This window comes from Otolemur garnettii, unplaced genomic scaffold, assembly GCF_000181295.1.
Source record: "Otolemur garnettii isolate 467f Iridium unplaced genomic scaffold, OtoGar3 scaffold00018, whole genome shotgun sequence".
Classification (NCBI taxonomy): Eukaryota; Metazoa; Chordata; class Mammalia; order Primates; family Galagidae; genus Otolemur; species Otolemur garnettii.
Window position 1 is genome coordinate 23128059 of NW_003852413.1, and position 21655 is coordinate 23149713.

The following is a 21655-nucleotide window of genomic DNA, read 5'->3' on the forward strand; positions in this document are numbered from 1 at the left end:
CTGAGCTATAGGTGCCAAGCCTATTTTTCTATTTCATTTTACTAAGAGAATTTCCTTATGTTCATAGGGTACTATAGCATCAAAACATATGTAAAAATGAATTTTTCTCTATTGTATCCCCAATTCATTCCGCTATTTTGGACATCATCATCTCTTTCTTGAAATCTAGAAAATGTACACATGATACACATATTTTTCTCAAGGTGAAATTTGAGCACTGCTAGGACAATCTTTTGAAGAATTCTCAAAAAGAATGTGACAAACTGTAGAGAAATTTATAATACCAGATCTAGAAAATAATCACTAACCTTTCATCTACAGTCATAGTGATTTACATGTGATTTGGTAATAGCAAGTCATAACATATGAATAATCTTTCATCCCAGGACCTAAAGTCTCCTTAAAGTTTTATGAATTTTCACAGTATCAATTAAAGCGACCAACTCATCCCAGTTTGCCCAGGAAACTCCTCAGTCGCAGGCAAATTAGAGTGGTTGGTTTCCCTATAAATAAAGACTTGCTCTGTTTCACTAAGAAGAGACAGAGAGAGATTAAACCACTCACCTGCATAAAGAGACAATTCCATGATTTGGGGCTCTAGGTAACATAGATTATCTTTCTCTCACACTTGAATCAGTCCAAAACTCTTTCAGAATTACAAATCCATTAGTGCCTGTGTGTTCAGGAGAGTTACCAACCAAAGAAGTTTTTGTTTATTTTTGGTTTTGACCAGCACACACCCAACCCACATAAAGGAGGAGGTAATAAGTTCTACTGTTTTCATTCCAGAAATACCTCAAATAAATAGCAATTATCATTCTATTGCCCGAAATCCAACTAAACAAATAGTCGGCTAATCCAGAGAAGGATCAATAAAGTACTACGTTGGTATTTAACATTTATGTCAACATCCTTGCCTATAGACTCATAAAATGGCTGGGTAGATAAATCTAATGTCACTCAATGCAACCAAACGCCTTTATAGGTTCATTTTTCTGCTACTGTTTTTACATACACACCTATCCTGTTGACAATGTATGAAATTGGGATCTAAACTGTAAAAATTCATTATTAAGGAATGTAGCAATGATATGGTGAGTGGGATGGGGAGTGCCGAGCAGGGAGCAAGGACTTGAACTACAGCAGCGAAAGGCGGGTAAGAGGAGGGGATCCAAGCAAGTTTCTTTAGTGTGGAGGGTTCTTAAACTTGGCTCACCTCGGGATCACCTGGGGAGATATGAAAGTTCTCATGCCCCAGCCACATTCTGGACCAATTGAATCAAGATTTTTGAAGGCTGGGACCCAGGCATTGCTATATTTTAAAGATTCCCAAGTAACTACAAAATACAGCCAAGTAGGAGAACCTACTGTTTCAACAGTTTCAGGTGAGTACTTTGTTATTTGTCTGTACGTTCCCTGTGTTAGTAACATTTTAATACTCTCCATAGGAATTAATGGCAACTAATGGAAAAATAAGAACCTCGTTCGTGTCACTCCCAAATGATTGCGATGAGAGTTTCATCTTATAGAATTGTAGAGAACTGCTTTCAGGAAATACAGCTGAATAAAAACTCGGAAGTACGATGACTACTTCACTTTGAAAAGTATTTCACAAACCTCTGCAAACATACTTCCACCTAAATCTCTTCCTGTGCCCTTTTGCCAAAGGGTTAGTCTCCTGTAGTAAGTGTCTGTGATGAAACCTTGCGGTATTATTTTACCCTCCTCATTTCCTTTACCTCTTAGATTTTTTTTTTCTCAGCCAAGTAAAATAGTAACATATGCAAATGATAGACTCATCAGGAAAACATCTCTAATCCAAGTAACTAAAAGAGAGAGAGAGAGTCTCTTTCTGTGTCACCCAGGCTAGAGTACAGTGGCATCATCATAACTTACTGCAACCTCAAATTCCTGGCGTCAAGTAGTCCTCTTGTCTCAGCCTCCCAAGTAGCTGGGACTACAGGTGTGCACCAACACACCCAGCTAGTTTTTTCTATTTTTAATAAATATGAGGTCTCACTCTGATTCAAACCGATCTTGAACTCCTGCACTCAAGCAATCCTCCTGCCTCTATCTCCCAGAGTGCTAGGATGACAGGCAGGAGCCACCACACCCAGCCTCAAAAATTAAGGAAACACACAAGAGATTTTTTCCTTTAAAAATATTGAACTGCTTTAATAGTTCCCAAATGCAAATTTTATATTTCTTTGATAGATATTGAATTCATTCCAATCTGATTTTTTAAAATTGGTTCAGGTTCATTGATTGAACCTTCTTGTTTGAGAGATGAAAAGTCAGCCAAGCCCTCCAGGGACTCAGGTCTTATTCCTGCTCATTCCAGCATCTCTGACATACAGAATTAAAGAAAGTATTGTATCTTTTTAAAAACTCATAGCAAATTTAAAATAATAATTCTAAGTACATGAACTATGGAAAAGCCAGAAAGCTCCTTCTGCGTTGTTGATCGTTGATTGGTGTGGAGTTTAATGGAAAGCAGTTTGAGGAGGAGTGTTTTTCCCAAAGCACCAGCTGTCCTTTCCGACCCTGCATAAATGGGGATCAAGTAGGGTAGCTCTAAGCCAGAGGGGGGGACCGTCCCTGCTCCTCACTGGAGCGTGGCAGGATGCCCAGACAAGTTCTTCTCCTTCTTATCTCCGAGTTTCGATTCCTTTTGACTCTATCTTTTAGTTCCTCATTCCAGGGACATTAACAATTTCTCTATAAATATTTATGCTTACAGTATCACACAGATCAAGAGTTTCACTGAAAGGTGACCTGTTTCCAACATTGTAGGTCAGCAACGTTCTCCTTCACCAAGAAAGTACAAGGCATTTATGGATTAAGATGATCATGATTATTACATAGCCCCCAGTTAATCATGTTTGAGTTCATAAGTTGTAAGACCTTTGAATATAATTCACCCATCTAGGCACGATTCTTCACAATGCTGTACTTTAAATACTATGCTCTTATGTAGCTTTTCAGCCATCACACATTTAAGATTTTTGGCGTTGACATATCCTCTGAAGTGTTCTGCTGGTTGTTTGTGTATCGTAACAATATTTATTTTCCAACTTATTGCATACCTGTGACTCATCCCCCACCTCATTTAATCTATTACAACATCTACATGTCACCATCATTCTGAAGAGGATTAAAGAGCTTCTAAAATGTATTTTCAGTGAGGTCATGCAAAAAAGGAAAAGACAGTGCCTCTGGCATATTTAACACTGATGACTTAATGATACTTATAAGTTTTACCTGAGAACAGTGTGTGTGTGTTTATGTGTGTGTGTGAGAGAGAGAGAATCATTCCAGTACCTGGATTGGCCTACACAACCAAAACTTCTCTTTGAAGTTTAAATGAGAACTCATTTAATACAACTGAGTCATCTAATAAAAGCTGCAATGCTAATTCCAAGGCACACATACACAATAGAACACTTACACATGTGACATCCATGCACACATACCAGAAGATATTTCTTAAATAACAACTGTCCTTGACGGAGCCTTACATCCATGATGTCACTTAACATTTGTCACCACCCTGCAGGGTGTTGTGATACTCATTTTCCAGAGGAGGAAACTGAGGCTCAGATGGAGTGCGCTGACGGGGTGGAACCAGAATTTGTACCCAATGTACTCGCTCTTCGTGTCACACAAGTCACAAATGGTTGCTAAAGAGTTACATAAAATGTGAGCGTGGGCAACACGGTTTGATGAGCATTTGCTGATGGTTTTTATCTAAGGGGACAGAATAATCTGAATTTGCTATTTTGAAATCAGAACTCATATTTTTCAGCAGCAATTAGTGGTTTGACATCCTTTACGTGGTACTAAAACAACGTACATGACATTCAGGACCAGAGGACAGGTGTTCCTGACCAAGAGCTACCTTCTCATCACCCAAACCCTGAAGTATTCAATCCTCTGTACACAGAGGTGTTCTCTTCATTTGCAACTACCTTAGCCTAAAACTATACCGATCAGCACTAGGGAAGCTGATTCCTTCCCCGAGAGCTCAGTGAGTTCCAAACCTGGAGAATCTCACACCTGAAATGTCTGTCTGGTTAGATCCTACAGTCGTAGTTTCTATCAAATATCATTTCTCCCCACACACTCAGAAAACATGAACGAAAAAGAAGGTCTAAGAGAGGGTAGTAATAGTGGACTGGCCACAGTTACACCAAATATTTCCAACTGGAAGTCATCAGCTGGAAATATTTCATCTTGAGTCTTACCACAAAAACTCATGATGAAGAGTTTCACATATCATCCCCAACATAGTAGGAAGCAATAGTTTCTGGTCACCACCCAGTCTGAAGCATTGCATAATCTTTGTGGGCAAACACATAACCTGGGGATCCTGTTAACATGCAGATTCTGCTCTAGTTGCTGTGGGTTGGGGCCCAAGATTCTGAGTCTCTGACAAGCTCCCAGAGCTCAGGTGATGCTGAGTCTGCAGATCCGTGGACCACTCTAAGTGGTAAGATCACAGATGACGTCAATCATCAGCCACTTGCTTCGCCCCCCACAATGAATGTCACACCAATAAGCCAGTCTCAACAGATCCAATATGGATTGACCCAGACAAACAACACAGCAGGAAAGATGACATCATTAATTAAAACCCCCTTAGCATAGTCATGCTCAAGGCAAGCTAAGCCTAAAAGACCGCTAATTAAGGTCAGCCTTGAAGGAAGGTATTTCTGACGTTCCCCCAAAAGCAGAAGACACAAATGAACTCTGTAAATTAAGGGCATCAGTCATCTTGTCCCAAATTATTCCTAAACTCAATGCATAGCCAAAGTTATGAGAAGTTCACAGCAAATCAGAGCCATTGGACAGGATAAAAACCCCTATCCATCCAAGGTCATCTATGGTGTTAGTTAACACAGCACTGAAAAGTACACCTCTGTTCACATATGAGTATTCACTGATAAAAATCTTCCTAAATTCTCTTCAGGGACCATTTTTGTTCTTATTTGGAGAACCAAACAATGGCTGAAGCTTTAAGAAAAAAAGACAACAATAATTCTGAGAAATTATGTCCTGCTTCGTGGCTTTTGACATCATTATTCTTTGTTTTCAAAAAATGTGTATTGGTGGGACTAAAAACTAATCTAGCCTTTTTGGAAGGAAATATGGAGAATCCTATTTAAAGAACTCAAATGAGACCTCCCATTTGATCCTGCAATCCCATTACTAGGCATCTATGCAGAAGAAAAAACATCCTTCCACCATAAGGACATTCGCACTAGACTGTTTATAGCAGCTCAACGTACAATTACCAAAATGTGCAAACAAGCTGAATGCCCACCAACCCAGGAATGGACTAACATACTGTGGTATTTGTATACTGTGGAATACTATTCAGCCACTAAAAAAGATGGACTTTATATCTTTTGTATTAACCTGGATAGAGTTGGAATACATTTTTCTTAATAAAATATTACAAGAATGGAGAAGCATAAATGCAATGTTCTCAATTCTAATATGAAGGCAGTAGACAATCTACTATACCCTCACATAAGAGAAAAACTCCAATCAATCCAAGGTGAGGTATAGAGGAACGAGGTAGGGGGGAGAGGAGAGGGGCGAGAGGGCTGGGGGGTTACAGGGTATGACACACCTGTTGGAGTGGGACACAGTTATGAGAGGGACTTTACCTAAGAAATACAAACAGGGTAACCTAATTCTTTGTACCCTCAATGAACCCGAAACAATTTTTAAAAATCGTATTGGAATGAATTCACCATGGAATGGATGGAGTTGGAATAAAGAACTGACACAGAAGTCGATATTAAGCACCTACTTTATCCCAGCTATGGTGCCGGTCACGACTAGGAAGCCGAAATAAAGAAGTTAGAACTTCAGAGAAGGAAATTACAATATACAACTGTAATTCCTGTCACCCATAATCACAGTAAGTAATCCTACTAATTACTCCCTTTGCATGTATTATGATATGGAAATTGATCTGAGGCAGACAAAAAGAAAACGTGTCTTTTTGATAAAGCTCTTCCCATCCCCTTCAAATTTTCTCTCACATGCAACAAAAACTTCATAAAGCCACCATGACTCTTCTGCCCAGTTCCACCGAGTCAATTCCTGTGACTGGCCTCACACCCTTCTTAAGTATCCAGGGCCTTCCCAGGGGAGGCCTCAGCTTGTTTTTCCAGAGGGTGGCAGTCATTACCTGAATGGCAGGTTTGCCATGCAAGCTGCCTTAATGTGTGGCTTGGTAAACATCACATCGGGGCTGTTATTAGTGTTCCCGAAAATAATAATCAGCTAGTAGATGGAAAAGGGGAGAATTCCAAGAAAATTCATTATTATAAATGTGTGCAGGAGCCATAGAAGGTAAGTAAGGTACTTACTTTTCAGTTAATCAAAGAAAGGACTAACTTATACCTACCACACAAACATAACAGCCACCCGAAAGTTTATGAACTATACTTGGCTATAGTGCTAAGAGTTGGGGGTCGGGTACACACCGATAGTTGGCAGCCCCGGGGATGGTGGTAGGATGCGCGAGTAGGAGGATGAGCCAATGGTAAGAGGTCTTACTGTGGGAACACGGCTTTTTCCATTTCTCACTCACTCTCCTCTCCACATGGTTAGTGGCTGGAAGGATCTCTCTATAGGAGACAAGACATGGCCTCTGTCTCTCTCCTCTCTCCCCACCCCATGTGTGGATGCACCAAAGGTCCAGTGGGCTTAAGGAAGGAGATGACAATACTCAGGTCTTCTCTCTTGCACCCACCTACACTGCTTCTCAGCCATCCAGAGGTCAAAGTGACCAAGATCCAGTTGTGTCTCAGACCACACTAGGGCTCCCTCGGAATGACCGATGTCCAGGGTCAATCCTCTGCCCCATCACATGAAACAGAAGGAGGAAATAAATCCTCTGTGACAAGCATCTGCCTGCTCTGTGTTTTATGGCAGACACAGGGTTAAAACCACATCCTCCGGAAAGGCGCCCCTGACGCTTTAGGCAAGTGGCCAAGGGCAGCTGGGAGCTCAGGCCTAGGCAAGCCAGAGATCCATCTCAGGGGTGTGATACTGGGCAGGCTAGACAAGAGGGACCCACAGACTCCTGCGGTGGGGAAACGAAGGGGTGGAGTCCAGGGCTGGGAGTTCAAGGCTTTGAGCCACTTCCAGAGTCCTTCAATCTGATCCTCCCCATTTTGCCCCACTGAAAATGTGTAAAGAGGAGAATTCATAGACAACTCCAATAATCCTTTACCTTGTTAAGTGGTTTTTGCTATTCTTGAAGGTGCCAAATGCCAGAAATTCTGACACTTATATAAAATCATCTCACGACAGAAGGGACAAAGGTCCAGCCTTCTACCTCCAGAGCACCTCCTCCTCCCAGTCCCTTCTCACTTCCTCTCCTCCATAGTCAGCCCCACTACATGTTTCTTCTTGGGGAGGAAAAGGAGAAGGAAACCTACTGGTACCAAAAGTGAAGAGAAGAAGGGAAGTCACGCACTGATACATTTCTACACCATTAAGAATAGAGTATGGGGTGGTGCCTGTGGCTCAGAAGGGTAGGGCGCCGGCCCCAAATGCCAGAGGTGGCGGGTTCAAACCCAGCCCCAGCCCAAAAAATACAAAAAAAAAAATATATATATATATATATATATAGACTAGAGTATGAATGTTTTTGCCACAACAAGTAAGCAAGGATATGGTTATGTTAATCAGTTAGATGTAAGCATTCCACATTGTATAGCAAATCAGCACATGGTAGCCCATAAATGCATTAATGTACACAGTTATGAATTAATAAAGAAAAAAAATACATATAGAGAAAGGAAAAAGTGACACCATCAAAAAAAAGGCTGAAGAGAGACTAAGCATGCAGGCAGCAACCTTATCTGTCTCCCCCAAGCCCACTCAAACTTGGAAGAAACCAAATCCATTCAGACAAAAAGGCCAACAGAAAGACGCCTTTGAGAGAGGCAGGCAGTGGACAAAGGCATCACAGTTCCTCCCCTTGCAGATACCCCTTCTTGAAGTGCTGGCTCCCCTTACAAGAGACTTGTCAGACTTTATTTCCATGCTGGCATTTCTGTCCTCAAGGCATCCAGGATCTTTCAATAGATCAAAAGGCAAAAGAAAAATGTTCTTGGATCAACTCCTAGAAAAACCTTTTAACCAGATTTTCCTGGGCTATTCCAGGCCAGTCAGTGCCTGTTATTTTATAGACTGTGGTTATCTTTCTCCTAAAATACGGATTAAACGGTGTGACGAATGAAAAGGTTAAAAGGTCACAATTCCAGCCACCCTGGTTTCTAAATTGCTGTGATGGCTACTTCAAAACGTGTATGGACTTTCATCATCCTTTCTGCTCTGTGGGGCCACTGCTTTTGTTCCAAGGAAGACAAGAAAGAGTGAGCTTTCCAAGCAGAGGACAGTGCTGCTTGTGGAGAGAGCTGTAAGGAGGGCCAGAAAGGAGCTGGACCAGAGGCACTTGCAGACTTGATCACTTTCTTCTTCAATGGAAAAGAGTTTGAGTTTAGAAAGAATATAAAATAACAGATATACGGAAGATATTAACTGTTTTCTGACTCTCCATAGACGTCTGTATGTCAGGGGTTGGCCAAATTACAACGTTTAGGACACCGTCACACATAAGAGGGTCTTTACCTAACACACACAATCAGGTTTTGTAACCCGTAACAAAAAAATATTTGTCAGCCTCTTCTCTGGGGTTGCTCTTGCTCAAGGACGGCAGAGTTGAGTAGTTGCAACAAAAGTCTCTCTGGTCACACAGCCGAAAATATTTACCATCAGGTCCCTATAGGAAAAAAAAAAAATCCAACCCCTACTATAGATATCAGAGCAAGAGAAAATAAATTGAAATTACAGCAGGAAAAGTCAGGCCTATCTCGATCAATACCTCCACCAATGAAAGGGAACCGGCTATTAAATCTCTGCGAGACACTACTGAACACAAGCACAGGAAAAACAACTGTAGAGCTGAGGGTTAGTCTAATGCTATCTTTTTTTTTTTAATTTCAGGGTGATGTGAGGGTACAAACAACTTGGTTACAATTTGCATTTGTTAGGTAGAGTCCCTCATGTAGTTGTGTCCTGCACCCAAAAGGTACATCATATACCCTTACATTGTGTCCATTAAGTGGGAGCACACAAGCCCCCCCCCTTCCTCTCTCCCACCTTCTTCGGTTGCCCTCCCCCCAACTTGAATTGGACTGAGTTTTTCTCTTACATGGGTGTCTATTAGGTTGTCTCCTAACTTCATATTAATATTGAGTACCTTGGATACCTGCTTTTCCATTCCTGTGATACTTTACTAAGAAGAATGTGTTTCAACTTCATCCAGGTTCATAGAAAAGATACAAAGGCTCCATCTTTTTTATGGCGGAATAGTATTCTATGGTATACCTATATCACAGTTTGTTAATCCATTCCTGGGTTGATGGGCACTTAGGTTGTTGTAATACTTAAAAGACTGAAAAGTTTCTGTTTCCCTCTGCCCCCGGAAAATCCACACTTGCAGGAAAAACTAAAATGAAGATAAAGAATATATATTTTTTTCTTTTAAACTATACAGTTTCCGAAATGTTTTTCAAGATGACTGGTCAACTGTTGCTCACCAAAAAGTAATGCTGTTGTTTGAACAAAATAGGAAGGTGACTCACAGAGCAGTTTCCGGGGAGCCGGGATGGGTTTGCCTAAGCCTCTTTAGATCTGTAGAGCAAGAGCTCCCCCTGCTGGCTATAGGGGCAACAAAGGCCTGAACTCAATATCTTTTTTCCTGACAAGAGAATCAGGTTAGACAAGGATCAATAACTACAGTCTTGGAAAGGAATAAGGGAATATCAAACATTCATGATTCGTGCCCAAATTTGAAAATTAAGCATTTTTCATTACATGCACACGAGCGAAGAACAACCACCAAAACGGGATCTCCAGGTTTTCACTTATCTACGTTAGATCTCCTTCCCCACTAAAACATTTTTTAAAACTACACCCTTCTACAACACTGCATTAAACATAAATTCCTGTAATAATGAACAATGAACTTTATTCTTCATTTGAAACAGAATGCTGGCCAAGGGTGTTGTTCAAAATAGATCTTGCACCGTATGAAATTGCCGACACTCTACTATTTTGACCCAGAAAAATGGCAAATTCATATGATTCAGCTTGAATCTCATTAGCCCTTCAACAATTGGCAAAGATAGACAGGAGAGCCCCGAGGTGTGAGGCTGGGGACAGGCTTCCCTTCTTGACTGGTGGACACATGATGGAAGCTGAAATATAGGACACAACCTCTCTTGCCTCACAATTTTCCCAGTCTTCTCTGAATTCTTCTGCCCTGGCTCGGCGCCTATAGCTCAACCGGCTAAGGCGCCAGCCACGTACACCTAAGGTGGTGGGTTCGAATCCCCAGCCCGGACCCACCAAACAACAATGATGGCTGCAACCAAAAAATGGCCGGGCGTTGTGGCGGGCGCCTGTGGTCCCAGCTACTTGGGAGGCGGAGGCAGGAGACTCGCTTGAGCCCAGGAGTTGGAGGTTGCTGTGAGCTGTAATGCCATAACACTCTACCCAGAGAATAGCTTGAGGCTCTGTCTCAAAAAAATAAATAAATTAATTAAATAAAATAAAATAAAATGAATTCTTCTGCCCTATGAAAGTAGAGGTGGAATTTTAAAGTATATTTTTGTCCTTCAAACAATTCTGATGCATTTGATGAACAAACTTTTTTACAAAAATTTTAGCACCAGTGTCCGAATAAAGAAGCTTCAAGAAAGGATTTTCAAAATCATGGTCTCATGGCTGTCTCCTTCCAGTTCTTCAGAACAGAAATGTTTGCTAACAGGCAGAATGAAACACCCAAAGACCGTCACTGCAGGGTGATTCTGCTGGGCAGACAGAGGAGATTGAGGATTAGAGCCAGGACAGACATGGAGAGTGTCAAGAACCAAGTGTTAAGAGGACAGGGACTTCTGATTTGAAAGTGGGAGGGTCTGGGATGCCAAAACAAGTAAAAGGCAGGAATGTTAAGCAAAAGAACATGTGGACTCACTCAAGCACTGGAGTTTTGCAATAAAATCAATGTGAAGCTGGGTTTCATGGCTACAGGGGCCCGTTTCTCAGTGAAGTGTCAGCTACAAGGGTCACAAATATAATAAGAGCCATAGAAAGAGTTTGAAGTAAAACAATAAGGAAAGAAAGATAAGATAGCACACAATTGGCTTTTAAAAATCAGGCAGGACTGGGCGGCACCTGTGACTCAAAGGAGTAGGGCGCCGGCCCCATATACCAGAGGTGGTAGGTTCAAACCTGGGCCTAGCAAAAAATTGCAAAAAAAAATTCTAAGTGAACTGTTTCGAAATGTCAAGTGAGCTGGGCATGATGGCTCACACCTGTACTCCTAGCCTTCTGGGGGGCTGAGGTGGGTAGATAACCTGACATCTAAGGTCAGGAGTTTGAGACCAGCCTGAGCAAGGGCGAGACCCTGTCTCTACTAAAAATAGGAAAAAATAGCCAGGCAGGCACATTTCCCAGCTACTTGGGAAGCTGAGGCAAGAGGATCACTTGAGCCCACAAATTTGAGGTTACTGTGAGATGTGATGCCACAGCACTCTACCCAGAGCAACAGAGTGAGACACTGTCTCAAAACAAAAAGGTAAGAAAAGGGAAAAAAAGAAAGAAAAAAGAAAGGTCAAGTGAGGAACAACTACAGGTGCTCATTCCCTGAGCTAATCCAATACTTGGATACATTCCTTAAAACCACCACGGTGATTCAAGGCAACAGCATTTAGGTTAAAAACACAAAGAATCAATCATGGCTTCTGGTTTTTCAGATTTGGAGACATTGTAGCCAAATTCCAACTGCCAGAACACAAGCTGCCCATAGTAAAAGCCCGAATTTCATTCTTAAACGACAACATTATTCCCCCGGAAGATTCCGAAAAGCAGTTTAAGGATGAGAATTACTGGCTGAAAGGTTGCTCTGGAATAGGAAAGAAGGAACTAACAAATGAACCCCAGCCCTACACAATGTCTCCAAAACAAGAGCAAAGCAGAAAGTCACACCTCCAGCAGAGGGCACAAGGGCTGAATGAATACTATTTTAAAGGTCCTAACCTTCAATCTCAAGACTTTAAGACCCAAATGATTTCTTTCTTGTCACAGTAACCATTACCCTACATCTCTTGATCCTAGATCCTATGTTCTTTCCCCGAAGAAAGATGACAAGAATGATTCTTTTATGTTCATTTACTTATAGAAACTTGCTATCGGATTTCTTGTTTAAAGAACATAACAAGTTACATTTTAATTGATAAATGGGCACCATAAAAACAGGAAGAATTAAAAATGCAAAAGGAACAGACACTGGACACATTGTATTCATTCATTCACTTAATAAACATCAGCTGTGTGTCTATGTTAGCCACTGCATTCCCTAAGGTTGCCATAGAGTCCTTTATTGAAGTTTTGGAAACTTTAGCCCATTTCATGGGAGACACTATTGGATCCTACTGCGCTGTTTCCTTACATGGCTATAAGTGTCATACTCATACAACAGGTAAGATGGACAGAATACTTCCAGATGAGTCTTCTTAGAGTCACCGCACCTTAGATGCTTACTTGTTCAACGAATATTAAATATTTGTTGGCAAGATCCAGCCCTCCAACTTCAAGGTTTAAAGTTTGATTGTATCAGTCTACTCAAGGTTGGTCAGGAGCTAAGAGAATGAAGCCTTATAAACCCAGTGAACAAGACACCCCTATTCATTTGCAGTAGAAGTTGTGTTGTTGTTTGACTATTATCTACTGCACCTTAGCCTCGGGATCAATATGCCTAAAAACTAAATTAGATGTCGGAAAATCAGTTCGGCATCTGTGGCTCAAGTGGCTAAGGCATCAGCCACATACACCTGAGCTGGCAGGTTCGAATCCAGCCCAGGCCCGCTAAACAACAAAGATGGCTGCAACCAAAAATAGCCAGGCATTGTGGCGGGCACCTGTAGTCCCAGCTACTTGGTGGGCAAGGATAGAGGCAGGATAATCGTGTGAGCCCAGGAGTTGGAGGTTTCTGTGACCTGTGATGCCATGACACTCTACCCAAGGCAACAGCTTGAGGTTCTGTCTCAAAAAAAAAAAAAAAAGATATCAGAAAATCATCTGGTGATCATGAATAAGGGTAAAGGCTTGAAAGGCATCTTTCTAAGGAACGTGAAAATTAAGTTCAGTACCAAATAACAATCTCTGGTGACAAGAACACCCCATCTGCCAGATGGCGTCTGTTGTGCAAGACCCTTAATCTCTTCTGTTTTCTGCCTACGCTCACTTCAGCTCCGTGTTCCCATTAACATCTGCTGCAAGCCCTCTGCTAGCCGCTCCATCCAGACTCTTAATCCTCCAGGGGACAACAGACTGCTGTCTGGACCAGAATGACATTTGCATTGCATTGACAAATGTCAATTCGGGGAATGACCAGCCCCCCGAATTCCTAATGATTGGATTGGGTGGTTTCATGAATGGAAGGCAACTCAGCTGCTGAGACCCAGGCTGGCTTGCTAGAGTCCTGAGCTTCCAACCCGCAGAGTCAGGGATCTCACTCTGAATCATTACTAGTTAGTTCTTTAGCGTTTATTTCAATTTCTTTGCATCCTTTACGGACATGTGTGTGTGCGCCCATGTGCATGTTTTGCCACTGATACTGCTTTCTTCTCTCAATGTTAAGAAAAAAGATAACCTTTAAAAGTGGTGTACTCCTCACTTAAAATCAGTTGTTTATAATGTGCGGTCTCTATGTTTCTCTTGGGGGAATTACTCCATGGACAAAGATCAGTGAGCTTCCCACCTCACACACAGCAAAAGCCAGAGCCTTGCAGAATGATGATGTCTGCGACCCCGGCTGTTTATCTTGGCACTTCTGACCTGACTGACTGTTCTCCTTGTCCCTTGGCACCAGCACAGGCCCTGCGGCTCCACCCATACTCACACACCCAGACCTTTGCACCTAGACTGCTACTTGTATATATATATAGCCCTTTCCTTCCTGTTTCCATTCAAATGTTGCTCTCACAGAGAGGCCTATCCTCATCACTCAGGATACAAGGGCCTCCCCCACCCCAGCACCCTTCACATCCTCTGACGCTCTCTCTTCACCTCTACCTGAACCTAAGTTCCACCAGGACAGAAATTGTTTTTGTGTTTGACTGTGTGTGTTTTACTACCGTATTCCCAGTGCTTACAATTATAGGACCTGGTACATGTTTATTTACAGTAAATAAATAAGTAAATGAATGAATAAATGAGTTAGTGAATGAATGAATGAATGAATGGCACATTAACTACTCTATAAGGCTCACACTAAAAAATAGCAGTGCTGCTGCCACTGCTGGTTTGGGGACCACACTTGGAGAATTCTCCCATTCCCATATCTCTTCAAGAGGTCTCTGGCATGAAGTTGAGCCAGCTGTGAACAGGTGGCATTTTGCTGCCCCTCCTCCCCTGCCCACCACCAAGACAACCAGCTGCTAAGCACAGATTAGGGCACATCTCAAACTTTAATATGGGCACATATCACCTGTGGATCTTGTTAAACTGTAGCTACTTATTCAGCAGGTCCTGGGCGGGAGGGGGTCTGATAGCTGCATTTCTAGCTCCCAAGCAATCCCAACCTGGCTGGTCCGTGTTGAAGAAATCACACATCACACCCAGTCCAAATGACTCTTAACTGTCAAAATTTTGAGTAGGTTCAAAGCACTTGATTCAGGTCCGACCACTACAACTACTAATATTCTTTTTTTTTTCTCTCATGAGTCAACTGCTCCTTGTTACAAATTTTGACAACATAGAAACAAGTTAACATTTTGACTTTCACCCAAAGCAAAACTCCCAGCACAAGTGGGCCCAGCTGACTCACTGGCACTGCCCAGAGCTACCGGAGCTCTGTTCAAAGGGCACAGAAAATCATGAACCTGGAGAGACAGCTGGGAGGGTGGAGCTGCTTACACATGTTGATTGAGAAGCTTCCTCCCTGTCCTGCGCTGAATGGTATTTTGTTACCTAGTTACAGCATTTAGCCCTCCCATGACATCCTGCTTCACAAGGTCATTGTCTAACCTAAGTTGATTGTATTGACTCTCATCTCACTCAGTCCAGCCCAGACAGACTAATGCATTATGGAGCTCAATTCTACCAACGGCCTGTATGATCTCTTATTTTTATTTCTTAAGCTATGAAGAGATCGTGGTGATAGGGAAGTGAGAGAGACAATTAGCTCCTCACCAAACCTACCTAATCCATGGACTCATTTATACCTGTAGATGAATATTAAGTATATGTCTAGGGCTACATAATTTGCAGTGCCCACTGGAAATGTGAGACCTCACTCAAAAATTGTTAGCAATGTCAATGCTGTCATCTCGAAGCATCTATCCAAGGGTCAGCACCTTCGAAGGGCTATGAAGCCCATGCAGCCAACGCTGGGAGAGAGACTGACATAACGAAAACCCCATACATTTGGAAACCCTCACTCTCTTCTCTTCTTTCTCTTTTTCCAAAACATGTGTCAGGAAAAGAACAACTGTGATGAGAATAGTGGTGTCATTCATGGCTGAATAAAGACGTATTCTTATCTCGTCTCTCTCCTGCCTCTCCTTCGTGGTTTGCTAAATAACGCTCCAATTAAGAAAAACTTAACCAGGCTTAGACAGTACGGCTGGTGACATCAGCTAGTGCTCGCTCCACTCATTCATTCATTCATTTACATTCATTTTCTCACGGGGCAAGAGCAGACTGCAAGAGACCGGACTGTATCGGCCTCTGTTTCCAACAGATTCATGTTCAACTTCCGCTCACAAAAAGAAGCTGGGAAATTTTTGTTAGCCCTCATTTTTTACAAATAAATTAATATAAAATTATAGCAAGAAAAGGAACCTGAACTTTAGTTACACAGCTGAACGATTCGCGGCGGCGGCGGCAGCAGCAGTGGCAGGAGACGGTTCATTTAGTTGATTTTCTGTGGTTGCTGGTGTCCACTAGGGACAGAGAAGCTGCTGCAGGTTTGGTTTTCCCAGCAGGTCTCAGCACAAACAAAGGATCTCAGGGCCTTCCCGCTATCCTGAGATCTTTGAAGGCTGTACGATGTTCAATCGTAAGTGTGAGCAACACAGGCAAGCAGGAAGCTTATGTACTCAGTAAGAGTAGCACGTTTGTCTGCAAGAGACGCTTCGTTTTCAGACATGTGGTACCACCCGCTCGATGAAAGTGCTGGTCCCGCTGTTGAAACTTGTTGGAGATCACAGGGGGTTTGACTCAGTTCAAAGCTCCTTTTATTCTTGTAAGGATTTCATGAAGCCTTCTCACCAAGGGTGCCCACACCAGAATTTCCAGGAAGAAAGAGTTTCAAGAGTGCAATTTTCCCAAATGGAGCACATACCGTATGGGACGTCTGAATCCTGACTGTTGGCACTTACACACTCTGGATTTCCCAGAGAGTCGAGTAATCAGTCAGCCAGAACAAACCCTGCAGATGCTGATAAGGGAGCTTGCCCCAGCAGTTAGGGACCAGCTCTACATGAAAGATGGTGCAAAGGATGTCACTCGTGAGAGTGGAATTCACGACCCAAGACCAGGTTCGGTCATTGACGCCACATTGTTCCATCCTGGTGGTATCGATGAGTGGAATGAAATCAGATGGAACTTATCGGACGATTCACATCACTCCAGAGCCAGAATTTTCTTGCGTTAGCTTAGAAACAAACTTAAGTCAGACCTCCTATGATGACCTGACCAGAAAAGTTGTGGAAGTCTTCAGGCCAGGAAAATTTGGGACCACCTTGTTTGTTAATCGGAGTTCTAAATGAAACACAGCACTTTCTTCACCCCCAGAAGATTGAAGGCTTTAAAGGTTTTGATTGTCAGAGTGCTATGTTCAAGGATTACAATTGTGTTTTTACCAGTTTTGCTAAGAAACAGCACCAACAAACAGCACTGATAAAGAAATTGAAGGAAAAACACACAAAAAGAACACAGGTAGAAGGCAGTGACTATTTTCTAGATGTTACTACTAGGGGCTCATGCTTCCCATAACCACCACCTTGTAGTTGCAGACAGCCCTAGGTATAATGTAGTGTAATCATTCTGAATTGCATGCATTATTATATCGAAGCGTTAGCTATCTTGCATGAACTCTCTCTTCCAGGTGTGGGCATTTTATGCCTCTCTTGCTGTGAAATTGATGTACATGTAGGAAAAACTCTTTTACTATATGAAACCTTACAACACTCGCGAAAACAATTCAATTTGGTTTATGCGCAGGGAGCCTCCCCAATTCCCCACAGACAAGGCTTTTGTCCTTAGGTGTCGGCCTCAGCCTAACCATCTGGGACTATTCTATTAAATCGCTGTCAGAATTTTACATCCAGTTACCTCCACTTTCTAGAACTTATTCTTCACTAATGGTATTGGGACAATTTCTACTTCATACGGACGTTTGTTACAATAGCAATTAAAGCTTTGCTTCCACAAGTTGGGTCCTCTTAAGAAAATGATTCCAGTTTCTTGTGTATGACCCTTTTAACATTGTTGGTCTGTACATTTATAGTCTTGTGATTGATTTCTTCCCCCAAGCCCTCCAAGTGAAATAATACACCATTAACACTGTGAGTTTCTATACAAATCTTACACCCCCAGTGGGGAAAAGGGGAGATGGCGCCTGGGCTTTATTTTCTTTTAAGGGCATGGGAATTTGGCCTCCTTTTTATTGGTGTGGGTTCTTCTGAAATGACAGTAACAAAAATAAACTTCTCCCGTGTTGATCAGCAGGAAGGGGCCGCAGAGAATTGCAGGTGGAGATTACGTGTACGGGGTGAACGGTGGCAATCACATGTAATTCTGTGCTTCTTGATAAATGAGATCAGCCTTGACTTAACTTGCTAAATAGTTGTATAAAAGGGTTTATATTACTCAGTTGATTCCCAGGAAAGTTCAGCATAGTTTGTACTAGATTCAGTGAGTCAGGTCAGCCTGGATCATTGACCTTAACTTACTTTTGCAGCCATTTCCACGAGTTTCCACTAACAATAAACTATAAACATTAGCTCGAAGCAAAATCAATGTCTTTTTCATCTTGTGACTTCAGGTTCTGTGACTCTGATGCACGTGAGGGTTCTGACTTCCTCTGCTCCCGTAAGGCAGGTTTTCTTTTACAGTGGAAATCACAGGACCAAATGAGCAACTGCCCAGAATGAGAATCATCCTGGTTATTCAGGTAAACACTAGGAAGTAAAACATAGGAATGCCTAAATAAATCAGTAAAACATACAAAATTCTAAAATACCCAGTGGGAAATGACTAAAATAGAGGCTTTCAAGAGTTGGCATCTTTTAGTTAAATTTGTGAGTCCTATGGGATAAAAGCAACTGGGTGAATAGCAAAGTTGACTAAATTTTGTAGTTCTCACAATAAATTACTGGATTGATGTGGTGATATTTGTTCCTTCTGTATTCACAAATGAAACACCTTTTTTAGTGTTTCTTAAAGATAAAATCTGCTTGGTTTGAAATCAAATGGTATGGAACACTTTTGACTTATTTTAAGCACATTGACAGCAAGTTTCATTGAGGAAGTTTCCACCGGCGTGATCAGTTTGGCTCTGTAATGGGCACAGCACCCAATGTGTTGAGGTGCTCCGTTTTCAGGACCCATGTTCAAAGTGATTTTATTCTTGAACAGTTGCCAGAAGATTTAGTGATTGTTGGCTTGAGATCTATTTTTTGGTTCCTAATAGATTTAAGAATTCTAATTGAAAACCTGTATATCGGTGGGACAAAGCCTAGGAAAGTGAACACTAGATTGACAAGTAAACTACATTAATCTTAGTACGACAGAGGAGGGAAAGTTTTGGTGCCATAATTGCTCCCTTCATCGTTATTGGACTTAAAATCAGTTGAAATATATTTCTGCACCACAATTTAAGCTTCAATTAAATTTTGTGTATTGACAACCAAAGAAGAAGAAAAAGAAGAAGAACAGGAAGAAGGAGGAGGAGACAATGACAACTTAACCAGATGCCACAGATTCCAACAAGGGCTAAACAGAACTCTGGCCTTGGTCTGATTGTGATAAGATGGTTTACCAAATCTATTCTGTAATAAGGAAATGTACTGCACAGAGATGATTAGAGAGAAGGTGTGTAATCTCCCCACGTAAGCCATCAGGGAGCCCTTCTTGAACTTTGATAGCTTACCGTGGATGATGTTAAAAAGCTGATTCGGATTCAGGAGGCAGGGGACACAGGGCACACCTACATGGTGAGGCCACAAGACCAAGGACCACCCTTTGACTAGCAGAACTCTGGAACTGCCCTGTCATTCAAGGTAGACACTAACCACATTTACCTACTGAGCACTTGAAATGTGGCTTTTCCAAATTGAGATGTGCTGTGAGTATAAAATACACACCAAATCTCAAAGTTGTAGTCTAAAAAAATTAATAAAATATTCCATAAAGAAAGAAAGCTATACTGAATCACAGTAGCACCACCATAGTTGACCACCTCCCTACATCAATCACCTCTGTAAGTTGGCCTAATTTTCATAGACTGGACATGCACCACATGTACTCAGTGGAAGACTGGCCTCTATATATTGACCACCTCTGTAAGTTGTACGTTGACCAGCTGGACTATAACACACAATATTAATCTATTTTCTATAATTCGACAGGTTGCGTTCACTCTACACCAAGAAGTAGAAGGTATGGGCTTTATCTCGTATTCATATTATTTTTTTCTTTGGTATAATTTCTTTTTTCATGTTTTATTATTACCACTTGTTGGATTAGGCCTAATGTCCTATTGTTTATCATGTGTTGCAGAAGATTTTTTCAATGTAAAGGATGAGTCTGAATTACAGGTACACCCTACAATTACTGAAAAATTTTATACTTAATTGAGACATGGTGGCCCAAAGGAAAGAACTCAAAGAGCTTACATTGAAAGAAAATGTTATCTCCTACATGTTCCGGAAAGCAGCAGCCAAAAAATGATGGCAGAACATTTAGGTGTTAGCAAGACAACAGTTAGCAACATTTGAAAACATGCACATGAGTAAAGAAAACAGAGACCCACAGCAGCAAAGGAGGAAAACTTCCCTTGATAAAGTCAATGAAGCCACATGAAGCTAGTTCAGACAAATAAGGGCAGTTACTGCCCCAATCTCTGGACCCATGATCCAAGAAATTGTTAAAAAATTCACAGAGGAATTCAGGCTGGCAGATTCCTGAACATCAAGTAGAAATTTCAACTGCCACATGAGATCTTCCAGAAAGTCCTATGTGATGAATTCAATGAAGTTCCATAGAAATTGTGGAAGAGTTCGTCAAAAAGTTACCACACTTCACCAGAAGCTTCAAAGATGACCACATCTTTTACACAGACAAATGCAAACTCTTTTTCAGGTGATACCTGACAGGAGCCTTGTCATTAAGGGTGACAAATATAAGAGCAGGAAACTTTCCAAAGAACATTTCACAGTTCTGCTTTGAGCCAGCTCAACCAGAGAAAAACTAAAGCCATTGACTACTGATAAATGAGCAAAGCCAGGTACACTGAAGAACCTGAAGCCCAGGACCTCCCCATCACGTAGAGATCAAATGAACATGCATGGATGACTGCTCTATAAAGTGCATGAAGCTCTATTTGAGGAGGGGGTAGGAAGTATTGACCAAGAAATGAAGAAGAAATGGTCTGTTCTACTAACAGTAGACAACTGTCCTGGCCTCTTGCAAGTGAATCATCTCACAAATGTAACATTGAAATTTTGGCCTCCAAACAGGACCTCAAAAATCCAACCTCTTGACCAAGCCATCATCAAAACATTTAAATGCACTGCTAAGCCCACTGCCTGCAGTGGGTTATTACTAAAACACAAACCTGTGGTCCACCTGTGGAAGCAATTTCATCCGCTGTATCAGTTAATACTCTGAGTGCTGTCCTCTGGATCAGTTCTGCTTGGAATAAAGTTCCGCCAGAAATGATGCAGAAATGTCTACATAAGGTGGATTTATCACCACCCAAGAGCACAATGTTTGGGCCCCATCAGACAGTCCATTTCCCACGGCAGAATTTGAAGTAGATTTCAGAGGTTCTGTTGCAATGGATGATGAGGTGGCATCCTGTAATGAACCTGACCTAGAAGCAATTTTCCAAGTGATGCTCCCTGAAGTACAGACCAGTGTGAAAGTGCATGAAGCAGCCGACGAAGTGGAAGAAACAAGTGAGGATGACACAGAATTTCGGAGACTCCAAAAGAAGAGGATGTCAAGCATCCGATGATGCAGTCAACATCATCTGCTGTGGGAAAACCCCCAAGTGTGCTGAGTGGTGGAGCCACAGTTGACAGAGCCTTCTCCACAATAAGTACAAGAAACAGACCAACATTGACTTTCTTCAGACAAAAACAGCCAATGTATTGATTTTGTATGATACCGTATGTATGATTTTACTGTGTTTTGATCATGTAGGATTTTATATGATATTCTCTAATAAAAGTTGTACAAGAAAGTAAAGTTCATGTAAGTATCAGCATATAGACCTAGTGCCTTATGTTGACCACCTCAGTATGTTGATGAGTTTGTTACAGTCCCTTGG

General features: G+C 41.7%; 1 pseudogene; it reads left to right on the forward strand.

Annotated features, from left to right (window-relative positions):
- The first annotated feature begins 12504 nt into the window (after positions 1–12504).
- Positions 12505–21340, forward strand: LOC100963285 (annotated as a pseudogene).
- The last annotated feature ends 315 nt before the right edge of the window (positions 21341–21655 follow it).